The 11,470-nt window shown below is 45.8% G+C and overlaps 1 pseudogene across 1 annotated transcript; it reads right to left on the minus strand.

The window, feature by feature from the left end:
* Positions 1–492: 492 nt before the first annotated feature.
* Positions 493–7,280, minus strand: LOC311138324 (sphingomyelin phosphodiesterase 2-like; annotated as a pseudogene). Its single transcript has 9 exons — positions 7,162–7,280; positions 5,139–5,232; positions 4,933–5,026; positions 3,958–4,036; positions 3,750–3,865; positions 3,462–3,566; positions 3,069–3,269; positions 2,799–2,895; positions 493–805 (listed from the first exon to the last, which is right to left on the minus strand). The product of its transcript is annotated as a sphingomyelin phosphodiesterase 2-like (transcript).
* Between the last annotated feature and the right edge of the window lie 4,190 nt (positions 7,281–11,470).

Below are 11,470 nucleotides of genomic sequence, written 5' to 3' on the forward strand. Positions count from 1 at the left end.
GTCATTGTTAGAGAGGGAAGATGAGTAAATTCAATGCAATCTGAAAATGGACTACTGGAATTTACTGATGCACAAAGTTACAAAACAAAACAAATAACATAGCAGCTAAGCAAATGAGCAAAGCCACACTGAGAAACGTCCTTTACTTTTGGTTCAACTCATTAAGTGAAACCTTATGCTGCATGCTTCTACTGTAGTGAAACCTCAACAGCATAAAGCACATTCAGTCGATGCAGTCCAACTCCAAGGACCTCTTTCAGATCAGTTCCTCACAGTTGATGTTATACCTCCCCTACCAGACCCCATGCCTCCTCCAGCCTCTATTCCATGTATTTCTTCATTCCATTCTTTTACATTTAGGTCTGTGTGTATTGTTGTGTATTGTTCGATATTACTGCACTGTTGGAGCTAGGAACACAAGCATTTCACTACACCCGCAATAACATCTGCTAAATATGTGTATGCGACCAATAAAAGTAGCTTTTATTTGATTTATTCCTCTGGTTCCAGAGGGCAGGGCGGGGTCCTGTCCATCCAGTGGCCTATGCAGGGAGTTCAGAGGCTGGGCCAGGGGAAAGCCCTTCAGCCTCTCCTGGAGACTCCACACTGCCAGCCTCATCTGGTCCTCAGCTGCCTGCAGAGTCTCAACCTCCATGGTGTGGAAGTAGTAGAGTAGGAAGGTGATGAGCAGGATGGCGAAGAACAATGCCCCCAGCAGGTAGAAGGAGACCTGGGGGAAGGGCTGGTTGGCTCCCAAGGCCAGCCAGTGGACAGCAGCGATGGCCAGCTCCAACAGCAGCAGGGCCTGACCCATTGTCACACCCTGGCTCTGGGGACTCTATATGTTGAGCCAGGGTGTGGATATTCTATGTTTTGTATTTCTGTGTTGGCCAGAGTGGTTCCCAATCAGAGGCAACGAGTGTCAGCTGTTGCTGGTTGTCTCTGATTGGGAGCCATATTTATAGAGGCTGTTTTCCCACAATAGTTGTGGGATCTTGTTTCCAGTTGGATTGTTCCTAGTTAGGTTTGTCCTTTGGATGTCACGTATCGTTTGTTGTTTTGTTTCGCTGTTCGTGTTATCATTTGATTAGTAAAGTATGTTCGCTTTCAACGCTGCGCCTTGGTCTACTCACTCTAACGAACGTGACAGAAGATCCCACCATACCAGGACCAAGCAGCGTGTCCAGGAGCAGGCGGCCTGGACATGGGAGGAAGCGCCGGGAAAGGAGCTGGAAAGGTTGGCGATGGCCCAGGTGGGCAAATCGTGGTCCTGGGAGGACATGCTTGGGGGCAAGGGGCCATGGGCTAAGATTAAGGCCCTGGCGAGAGAGGAGCAACGGCGTCAACAGTGTCGTCGTCGGACGGACGAGAGGCAACCCCAGAAATTTTTTAGGGGGGGGCACACGGCATGGGCGACTGGGCAGCAGGAGGCTGCCACAGGGCGAAATGGGAGACGAGGAGAGAAGGCCACCGGGTTACGGGAGCCATTGGTGAGAGGAGGGAAGGAAGTTGTAGAGGCACGGCGAGAGGTACTGAGGTGTATTGCCAGTCCGGTCCGGCCCGTTCCTGATCCCCGTTTAAGGCCAGTGGTGTGTGTTCCCAGTACGGTCCGGCCTGTTCCTGTTCCTTGCACCAAGCCTACGGTGTGCGTCGCCAGCCCGGCCCGGCCTGTTCCTGCTCCTCGCACCAAGCCTATGGTGTGCGTCGCCAGCCCGGCCCGGCCTGTTCCTGCCACTCGCACCAAGCCTACGGTGTGCGTAGCCAGCCCGGCCCGACCTGTTCCTGCCACTCGCACCAAGCCTACGGTGTGCGTCGCCAGCCCGGCCCGGCCTGTTCCTGCCACTCGCACCAAGCCTACGGTGTGCGTCGCCAGCCCGGCCCGGCCTGTTCCTGCCACTCGCACCAAGCCTACGGTGTGCGTCGCCAGCCCGGCCCGGCCTGTTCCTGCTCCCCGCACCAAGCCTACGGTGCGCGTCGCCAGCCCGGCCCGGCCTGTTCCTGCCCTTCGCACCAAGCCTACGGTGTGCGTCGCCAGCCCGGTCCGGCCCGTTCCTGCTCCATGCACCAAGCCTGGGGTGCGCATCGTCAGCCCGGTCCGGCCCGTTCCTGCTCCACGCACCAAGCCAGGGGTGCGCATCGTCAGCCCGGTCCGGCCCGTAGCTGCTCCACGCACCAGGCCAGGGGTGTGCGTCGTCAGTCCGGCACAACCCGTGCCTGGGACACCGGTGCCTGGTCAGGTACCGGTCAGCGGCTCCACACCGGAGCCTAAGCAATCCGCTTCTACTATGTCCAGTCCAGCTCCAGCCAGCGGGGCCAGACCGGACCAGGGGCGCCACGGGGGGATGGTTGAAGGGTGGTGGTCAAGCCCGGAGCCGGAACCGCCTCCGAGGAGGAATGCCCACCCAGCCCTCCCCTGGTTTGTTGATGTTTAGGCGCGGTCGCAGTCCGCGCCTTTAGGGGGGGGTACTGTCACACCCTGGCTCTGGGGACTCTATATGTTGAGCCAGGGTGTGGATATTCTATGTTTTGTATTTCTGTGTTGGCCAGAGTGGTTCCCAATCAGAGGCAACGAGTGTCAGCTGTTGCTGGTTGTCTCTGATTGGGAGCCATATTTATAGAGGCTGTTTTCCCACAATAGTTGTGGGATCTTGTTTCCAGTTGGTTTGTTCCTAGTTAGGTTTGTCCTTTGGATGTCACGTATCGTTTGTTGTTTTGTTTCGCTGTTCGTGTTATCATTCGATTAATAAAGTATGTTCGCTTTCAACGCTGCGCCTTGGTCTACTCACTCTAACGAACGTGACACCCATCATCCCTGTACGGGTTGCCGTGTAACGCATTCTCTCAGCACAGTGCACAGCACAGTACGGGCCTCTGTCACTATGTCCACTAGCTCAGCTTACGAAGGACAAAGAGAAAATCCAATCCTAGTTCCTCACATTGTAACTGGAATGGTATGTTGTCCATAGAGAATGTAGTGTGGTGAATATCGATTATCTTGAAGCTGTTAGAATCAAAATAACAATATTAAACAAATACTAAAAGTTGCATATCAAATCGTAATGGACCACATCTGGACTTAGAATGAGTACCTGCAGCAAAGTCCTGCTCTCCCCTGTGTCGTCCCCTCCAGCCTGCAGCGTCTGCATCAGGGTCTGCAGCTGCAGCTCAGTGCTCAGTGTCTCGTGGTCAGAGTAAGGGAGGGGATGGTCAGGGACAGAACCTTTGGTGGTGGACAGAGACTTACACTGGATAGACACTCTACTTGACCCCTGGGAATGATACAACACACTTTTTAGTGTACAAGATTTACCATCAATTCAATGATCAATGTCTATTTTATTTTGTGAAATGTAGGCACATTTATTGTTCAGTACACATTGGCAGACTGTTAGTCAAATATGAAAGTTAGTTACAAATTAAAACAAAAGCCGGATATCCAACTATCCTTCTCACTCTGTCACCTTGTAGAGGATGCAGTCTATTTGGATGTCCTTCTCAAAGGGACAGAGCTCTTTGGGATTGATGAAAGGGTTATCTGCTACAAGAGTGATGACGTCCTCACAGCACTACAGAGAAAGTATCATTAACAGCTTTTCATTCTAACATAACATTATAATAAGTATTAGAAGCATGTCCACAATTCATACAAATATCATTCCTTATTCACCTCTCCTACAAGATATTTCAGTTACTGTACATTTCAAATAAAAAAAGAACAACACTGGACATCATTAATGTGATTATCATACATCAAACTGAGCAGTCTCTGTATAACTGTCCCAGATGCAACCGGTTGCCAAGGTCCTGGGGATGCATGTTCAGATCTCCGCCAAAAATCCCCAGGTCTTCTCCACTGGAGGTATGACTAACACAATAAATCAAAACAACACCCGTTAAAATTACATTGAAATTAAAATGTCAAGAGAGGCTGTGTGCATTGAGTTTTAGGCTCCTTACCATATACACTGCTGCAGCTCCCATGCCTGTCCCACTCTATGAGGTAGGTAGGAGTCCTTCTCCCTCCAATTACTCAACCCTGCACCTTGACATGGAATCACCGGTCACTTTCATAATGTTTATATACTGCTTTACTCATTTCATATGTATATACTGTATTCTATTCTACTGTATTTTAGTCAATGCCACACCGACATTGCTCGTCCTAATATTTATATATTTCTTAATTCCATTATTTTACTTTTAGATTTGTGTGTATTGTTGTGAATTGTAAGATACTACTGCACTGTTGGAGCTAGGAACACAAGCATTTCGCTACACCCGCAATAACATCTGCTAAATATGTGTATGTGACCACATCAGTGATAGATACATCTCATATACAGTACATGTGAAGGCTCCAGGTAGAGGCTGCCCTTAGTCACAGATCTAGGATCAGCAAACTCCCTAAAATCCTAACCCTAACCATTATGGAGAAATTAACTAAACTGATCTGGGATCAGTGTCTATAGGCAACGTGTTGATGAGAAGTGTGGATATCAATAGTATAGAACAAGAAGGCCCGCACACTGTTAAAGCTCCCAATTCACCGCTTTATTGACAATGTTTAGATCCGAAACGGATCTTCATCAGGTCAAACAGACTGTGCTCACATCCCAAAATATACACATTTCACCTCACATGACCATTGCAGACATGACGCATGGTAGGTGCAAAAACAATTTGTGTATCTCTATTAATTTAATAACAATGAGATGGGTACATGTAGTAGTTCCAGAAAATACTATATATTTACAAAATGACCTAGTAGGTGACCTGGAAGGCAAGACCAATCAAAGTGACATATTCATGTAAGAAATGGTCTGATATCAAACTCTTGGTTCAGACCTCTAGGAGACATGGTACACAAATGGTGAATCCAATACAATTCTCTTCTCAATAATATATTATCAGTATCAGTGTGGATAGCAACACATACATGTGTGACGTAGACGTGTGCTGTCAGTCTGCCTCTGTTTAATATGACCATCCCCACAGCTTTGCCTCCTAACCAGTCTGCATGGTGGACCTGGAATCAGAGGACAGGATACATAGTCAGGAATGAAGAGAATGTCTGACTAACTACCAAAGATCCAACCATCAACCTGTATACACAAATGTCTAAAGACTAGATGACTTACCATGTATGGATAGCCGTTTAATGAATAGCGGCAGAGAAATGCGCCATGGATTCTATGTCTGGAGAACATGGCCAGTCCACTGCCTATGACTCCACTGGATGGAGAGAAAGAGGGAGAAAAAGACGTGTCTGCATATTGCACCTTTAAGGGTAGGCTACCTACAGAAGGACTTTATAACACATTCATAACCGATGTATACCTATGAACTGCTTATGAATAGGGTATGACTCATAATGTCCTAATATAAGTACCGTTCAAGTAAAGTGTTTAGGCTAGCCCTATTAGTGTTATCATGTCTTACAGCTGCAGACTGCTACACATGATAAGACTGCAAACTACACCAGTCCAGATATAGTCAATACGCTGCAAAGTGTATGAGACTTCTGAATAAACTGTAAGAACGAACTGACTAAAATCAGCTGACTTTAACATTTGCTCCACTCTTTTAGTGAATTACTGAGCGGATTAGAAATGCAAGGCCTTTGAACTAATCTTAGTCTGGTGCCTTGGTATAGAGGTCAAACAAGTATAAAGATAAACAGCTAGCTAATCTTCCTGCTTTGAGGTCATTCTATTACAAAATAATTGCCTCACAAATGAATAGTAATGTTTCTTGTGGTTGAGATTAGAATGCAGTGTACAGTGCAGAGCAGAGATCACTGTGTGTATGCTGGGTTCTGATTAACGTAAGGCCTTAGAGCTGGGATCCGCAAAAGGTAAAACAATTGATGTTCTAGTATTTGTTTTGTTTTTGAAAAGGAGGAGATGAGCATCCATCAATGTAATAATGATTAATAACATCAAGGCAAGTGTTGAAAAGCTTGCTCAATAGAAAGGGATTGCTTTGGGGTGAGTTTGTGGTATGGATGTGGTTTAGACGTGGTACGGACGTGGTATGGACGTGGTATGTACATGTATACAGTATTTGGTATGAATACGGCTTTGGCAGAATGCCCAGACATTGGAGGCAGCTGTGAGATTAGTGGAATGGGGTGTAACATAGTGGACCTCCCTCACCAAAATATGAACACAACAGACCAGTGTGTGTGTGTGTGTGTGTGTGTGTGTGTGTGTGTGTGTGTGTGTGTGTGTGTGTGTGTGTGTGTGTGCACCAACCTCTTGCAGCAGGACAATATCATGCTCCTCTCTGCTCAACAACTCTCCGATCATGGCGTAGCGCTGAGGACAGGGCTTGCTGAGGTAACGGACACCCCTGTGAAGAGGAAAGACAGACATCACCACATTCTAGGCCTAAAAGCCTATGTGTGCCATGCAACATGAGATGCTTACTCTACACACTCTCAAAACAACACTCTGTAGACTAGACCATGTGTGGTTAGGCTACCCTCTGTGGCAGCGGAGGTTATAGTCCCTGCTGTGTGAGGATGAAACCACGTCCCTGGTTAGGATCAGGAGTGAGGACTGTGACTGGAACTCCTTCAACAAGACTTCAATGAATTGATTTCAATGAATTTAGCCAGAGAGGAAGAGGCGAAGCGAGAGGGATAACTGGGCCCAAAATCTATCTTCTCCAGCATGTGGCGTTTTTTCCTCTTTTCTTTTCTCACCAAGCGCAGAGTTTTTGTACGGAGATCAATGAGAGTGTTGAAAAAATAGAATGTCTTATTTGCTAGGTGTCTCTTATTTGATCGAATAGAAGTTTCGTAATGATTAAGTGGTTAAGAGTGTACTGATATATACGGAAGTCCAGAGAGGACATATGAATAAAAACATAATTCTCTCTTTATGTCAAGATCACAATTTATTTATCTCATGATCCCGAAATAACAAAAGTTGTTTTGTCGAAATCATGAGATAAACTCTATAAATAGGAGTGGAAGTATTGATGATAGATTGGCAGTATGGCTAAGGTTGCAGAGCCCACAGTGGATCCGCGCATACGTTTTTATTGATCGCTACACTAAGGGATGGTACATTTTATGCTAACATCATGCTTTAATTTGTGTTTGGAGCTCATTATCAGTTTATAAGTTAGAATGAGAGCAAGCTAAATGTCCCTTACCTTGAGCTACTGCTCTTGGGACAGTTAAGCCCTCGTGGGGCATTTAAGCCCTGAATGATGCCTGACAGGCAGCCCTGTCTCCCAGGCTGTGCCACCCCCAAGACCACAGCCAATCGCATGCAAGCAACAACTTGGCCAGTCTTGTCAGAGAGCGATCTAGCTAGCTAGTTAGCTAGGTAGTCTTGTTATTTATTCTGGTTGTTAGCTTGCATAACTGATACATGTATAATTGTAAGGGCACTTCATGTTTTATGGATAATATTGACATTTACAGAGTGGGTGAGCTCCATTCCTGACAGGCTGATCAGATTCAATAGCAGCCTCAGAGGCTAATAAGTCAGGATGCTGTATTGTACATTGTTTCATTCATAAAGCCCATTGCAGGCAGATTAGCAGTCAGTGCATTATGTATATGATGAAGAGTGGATGCGCTCTATTCCTGGCAGGCTGATCAGATTCAATAGCAGCCTCAGAGGTTGATAAGTCAGGATGCTGCCTTGTAAGCTGTCTGCAAGAAGCCTTACTTATCATTTACATTTACATTTTAGTCATTTAGCAGACGCTCTTATCCAGAGCGACTTACAGTTAGTGAATACATATTTGCTTATACTGGCCCCCCATGGGAATCGAACCCACAACCCTGGCGTTGCAAACGCCATGCTCTATCAACTGAGCTACATCCCTGCCGGCCATTCCCTCCCCTACCCTGGACGACGCTGGGCCAATTGTGCACCGCCCATGAGTCTCCAGGTCGCGGCCGGCTGCGACAGAGCCTGGATTCGAACCAGGATCTCTAGTGGCACAGTTAGCACTGCGATGCAGTGCCTTAGACCACTGCGCCACTCAGGAAACCACCTGCAAGGCTGCCTCCTGATTTATCAGCCCCTGAGGTTGCTATTGAATCTGATCAGCCTGCCAGGAATAGAGCTCACCCAGTCTGGATTATATGCATCAGCCTATAAAGCGCTGACAGCTTATCTGCCTGCAAGGAGCTTTACCTTTGAAACAGACTACAAGGCAGCATCCTGACATCAGCCTCTGAGGCTGCTATTGAATCTGATCAGCCGGCCAGGAATAGAGCTCACCCCATGGATAAGATATGCATGCGTCTGCCTATAAAGCACTTTGACAGCTAATCAAATACCATTTTATTGATCGCGTACACATATTTTGTAGATGTTATCGCAAGTGCAGCAAAATGCTTATGTTTCTAGCTTCAACAGTGCAGTAATACTGATGTTACAGGTTTTGTTTTTCTTTTTATATTTCGAGGTAGCACGTTGGTACGTTGGCACGTAGGGCGCACCGATTGGTATCACCTCGATACTAAGTATGTGTTACACCTGTGTTGGCTTGTCCATCTCGTCAGTCGGAAGGTGTTTCACCTGTGCTAGCCCAGGTGATATTTAAAGAGTGGCTGGCCCAGTGCTCCAGTGGAGCTTGAGAGATGTTGGGAGAGCTACCCTTCACGTCAGCTGAGGTGCTATTTCCAGCTCAACCTATTTAAGTTTGAAAGAAGCCTGAGTTTTGGTTTCCCCTGTTTGTTTTGCTCCATATTATTTTTACTCCCTATCCTAAGTTGTTGTGGGTTTTTCTTTTAGTTTGTATTTTCTGAGGTAACCTTGTAGGCATCCATGGTGGGTGTATTTTAGAACCCCTTACTAGTGTCTTTGCCAACTTTCAGTGGGCACACACATTGGTGCCTTTCAGAACCCCTTTTGAACCCCTTTCTGTTTTGTTTTGGTTGTTAAAGTGATTTTCTTTGTTAGTTCCCTTTGTTGTGAGCAACATTTTGAGTTTGCCTTTTGGGAACGTAACACAGAACAATACACACAAATCCAAAAAATTTAAATAAAGAAATATCAGAACAAGCAATGTCCTGAATATAAATGTATATGATGGTGTGTTTACATTTTAGTCATTTAGCAGACGCTCTTATCCAGAGCGACTTACAGTTAGTGAATACATTTTTTTATTTTTATACTGGCCCCCCGAGGGAATCGAACCCACAACCCTGGCATTGCAAACGCCATGCTCTATCAACTGAGCTACATCCCTGCCGACCATTCCCTCCCCTACCCTGGACGACTTGTGCGCCGCCCCATGGGTCTCCCGGTCGCGGCCGGCTACGACAGAGCCTGGATTCAAACCAGGATATCTAGTGGCACAGCTAGCACTGCGATGCAGTGCCTTAGACCACTGCGCCACTCGGACAGTATGGACAGTATATGAATAGGAAAGGTGTGTACAGCAGTAGTTATATAGGATGGGCCTTGACTAGAATACAGTATATACATATGAAGTGGGTAAAACCGTATATGTAAACATTATTAAAGTGACCAGTGTTCAATGACTATGTAAGGTGCAGGGTAGAGTTCTGGGTGGTAGCCGGCTAGTAACAGTGGCTAAATTCAGGGCAGGGTACTGGGCGGAGGCGGCTAATGGTGACTAACAGTCTGATGGCCTGGAGAATCTGTTTTTCAATCTCTCTGTCCCAGCTTTGATGCACCTTTACCTTCTCCGCCTTCTAGATGGTAGCGGGGTGAACAGGCCGTGGCTCAGGTGGCTGAGGTCCTTGATGATCTTCTTGGCCTTCCTGTGACACCGGGTTCTGTAGATGTCCTGGAGGGCGGGCAGTGTGCCCCCGGGGATACATTGGGCTGACCGCACCAGGAGCCTTACCTATGAAACAGCCTACAATGCAGCATCCTGACTTATCAGCCTCAGAGGCTGAAATTGAATCTTATCAGCCTGTAAGGAATGGAGCTCACCACTGTAAATTTAAATATTATCTACAAAACATGAAGTGTCCCTTATAATTATATACATATCAGTTATGCACACCAACAACCAGCATAGATCACAAGTTAGCTTGCTAGCTAGCCAACAAGACTACCTAGCTAGTTCGGAAGACTAGCCAAGTTAGATGCGTTGTTCCTTGCAAGTGATTGGCTGTTGGCTTGGGGGCGGCATGCAGCCTGGGAGAAAAAGCTGCCTGTCAGGCATGTTCAGGGGTTAAATGCCCTACATTGCCATCAACACATTCACAGGGCTCCTTGATCAGGTGGCTGTCCTGCATTTTATCAACAAATTCAAATACCACTTACTTACAAAAAAAGGTTGATTTGTCCATTATTTCAGTCAGTCATTTCTAACCTGTATCTTTTGCAGCAGAGAGGAAGAGGCGAAGCGAGAGGTTAAATTCTCGCCAAAATCTGTCCAAAATAAGTCCAATGCGTTTCTATGGTCTTATTTTGGACTAAACTTGTCGCATGCGTTCCAGCCATTGGGACAACGACTCCCATAGTTAGGGCAGAGACATGATCATCTCGTCATAAACAGATCTCTATTTGCAGTCACTTTGCTCCTTTGACAAGATATATACATTACCAGTCAAAAGTTTTAGAACACCTACTCATTCAAGGGTTTTTCTTTATTTTTTACTATTTTCTACATTGTAGAATAATAGTGAAGACATCAAAACTATTAAATAACACATATGGAATCATGTAGTAACCAAAAAAGTGTTAAACAAATCAAAATATATTTTAGATTTTAGATTCTTCAAAGAAGCCTCCCTTTGACTTGATGACAGCTTTGCACACTCTTGACATTCTCTCAACCAGCTTCATGAGGTAGTCACCTGGAATGCATTTCAATTAACAGGTGTGCCTTGTTAAAAGTTGTAGATTGATGAGGGGGAAAAACAATGTAATCCATTTTAGAATAAGACTGTAATGTAACAAAATGTGGAAAAAGTGAAGGGGTCTGAATACTTTCCAAATGCACTGTATGTGTCTGTGCTTGAGCCTCTGAGAATCTGGGGACATTCATTTTTCCAAAAAGATAGTGTAGCTTGACAATATACCTGAATAAAGCCTACACTCTTAAAAAAAAAAGGTGCTATCTAGAACCTTAAAGGGTTCTTCGGCTGTCCCTATAGGAGAACCCTTTGAAGAACCCTTTTTAGTTCCAGGTAGAACCCTTTTGGGTTCCATGTAGAAGGGTTTTACATGGAACCCAAAAGGGTTCTACCTGGAAGCAAAAAATGGTTATCCTATGGGGACAGCTGAAGAACCCTTTTGGAACCCTTTTTTTCTTAGTGTACTCATATCATAGGTCTGCCTGGGTCTACTAGGCCTAATCTTGTGTTCTCCTGGTCCTCAGTAGAAATGTAACAGACCAAGGAAAGTGTGCAGTACAACATAGAAATACTGTATATGCAATACCTGTTTGAACAGTATAACACTGCCATCTACAGTAGTTTACAATGTATCTAATCTGTGAAGGAAACTGCATTAACCACTCA

The sequence above is a fragment of the Coregonus lavaretus genome, assembly GCF_964263955.1.
Source record: "Coregonus lavaretus genome assembly, chromosome: 12".
Taxonomy (NCBI): Eukaryota; Metazoa; Chordata; class Actinopteri; order Salmoniformes; family Salmonidae; genus Coregonus; species Coregonus lavaretus.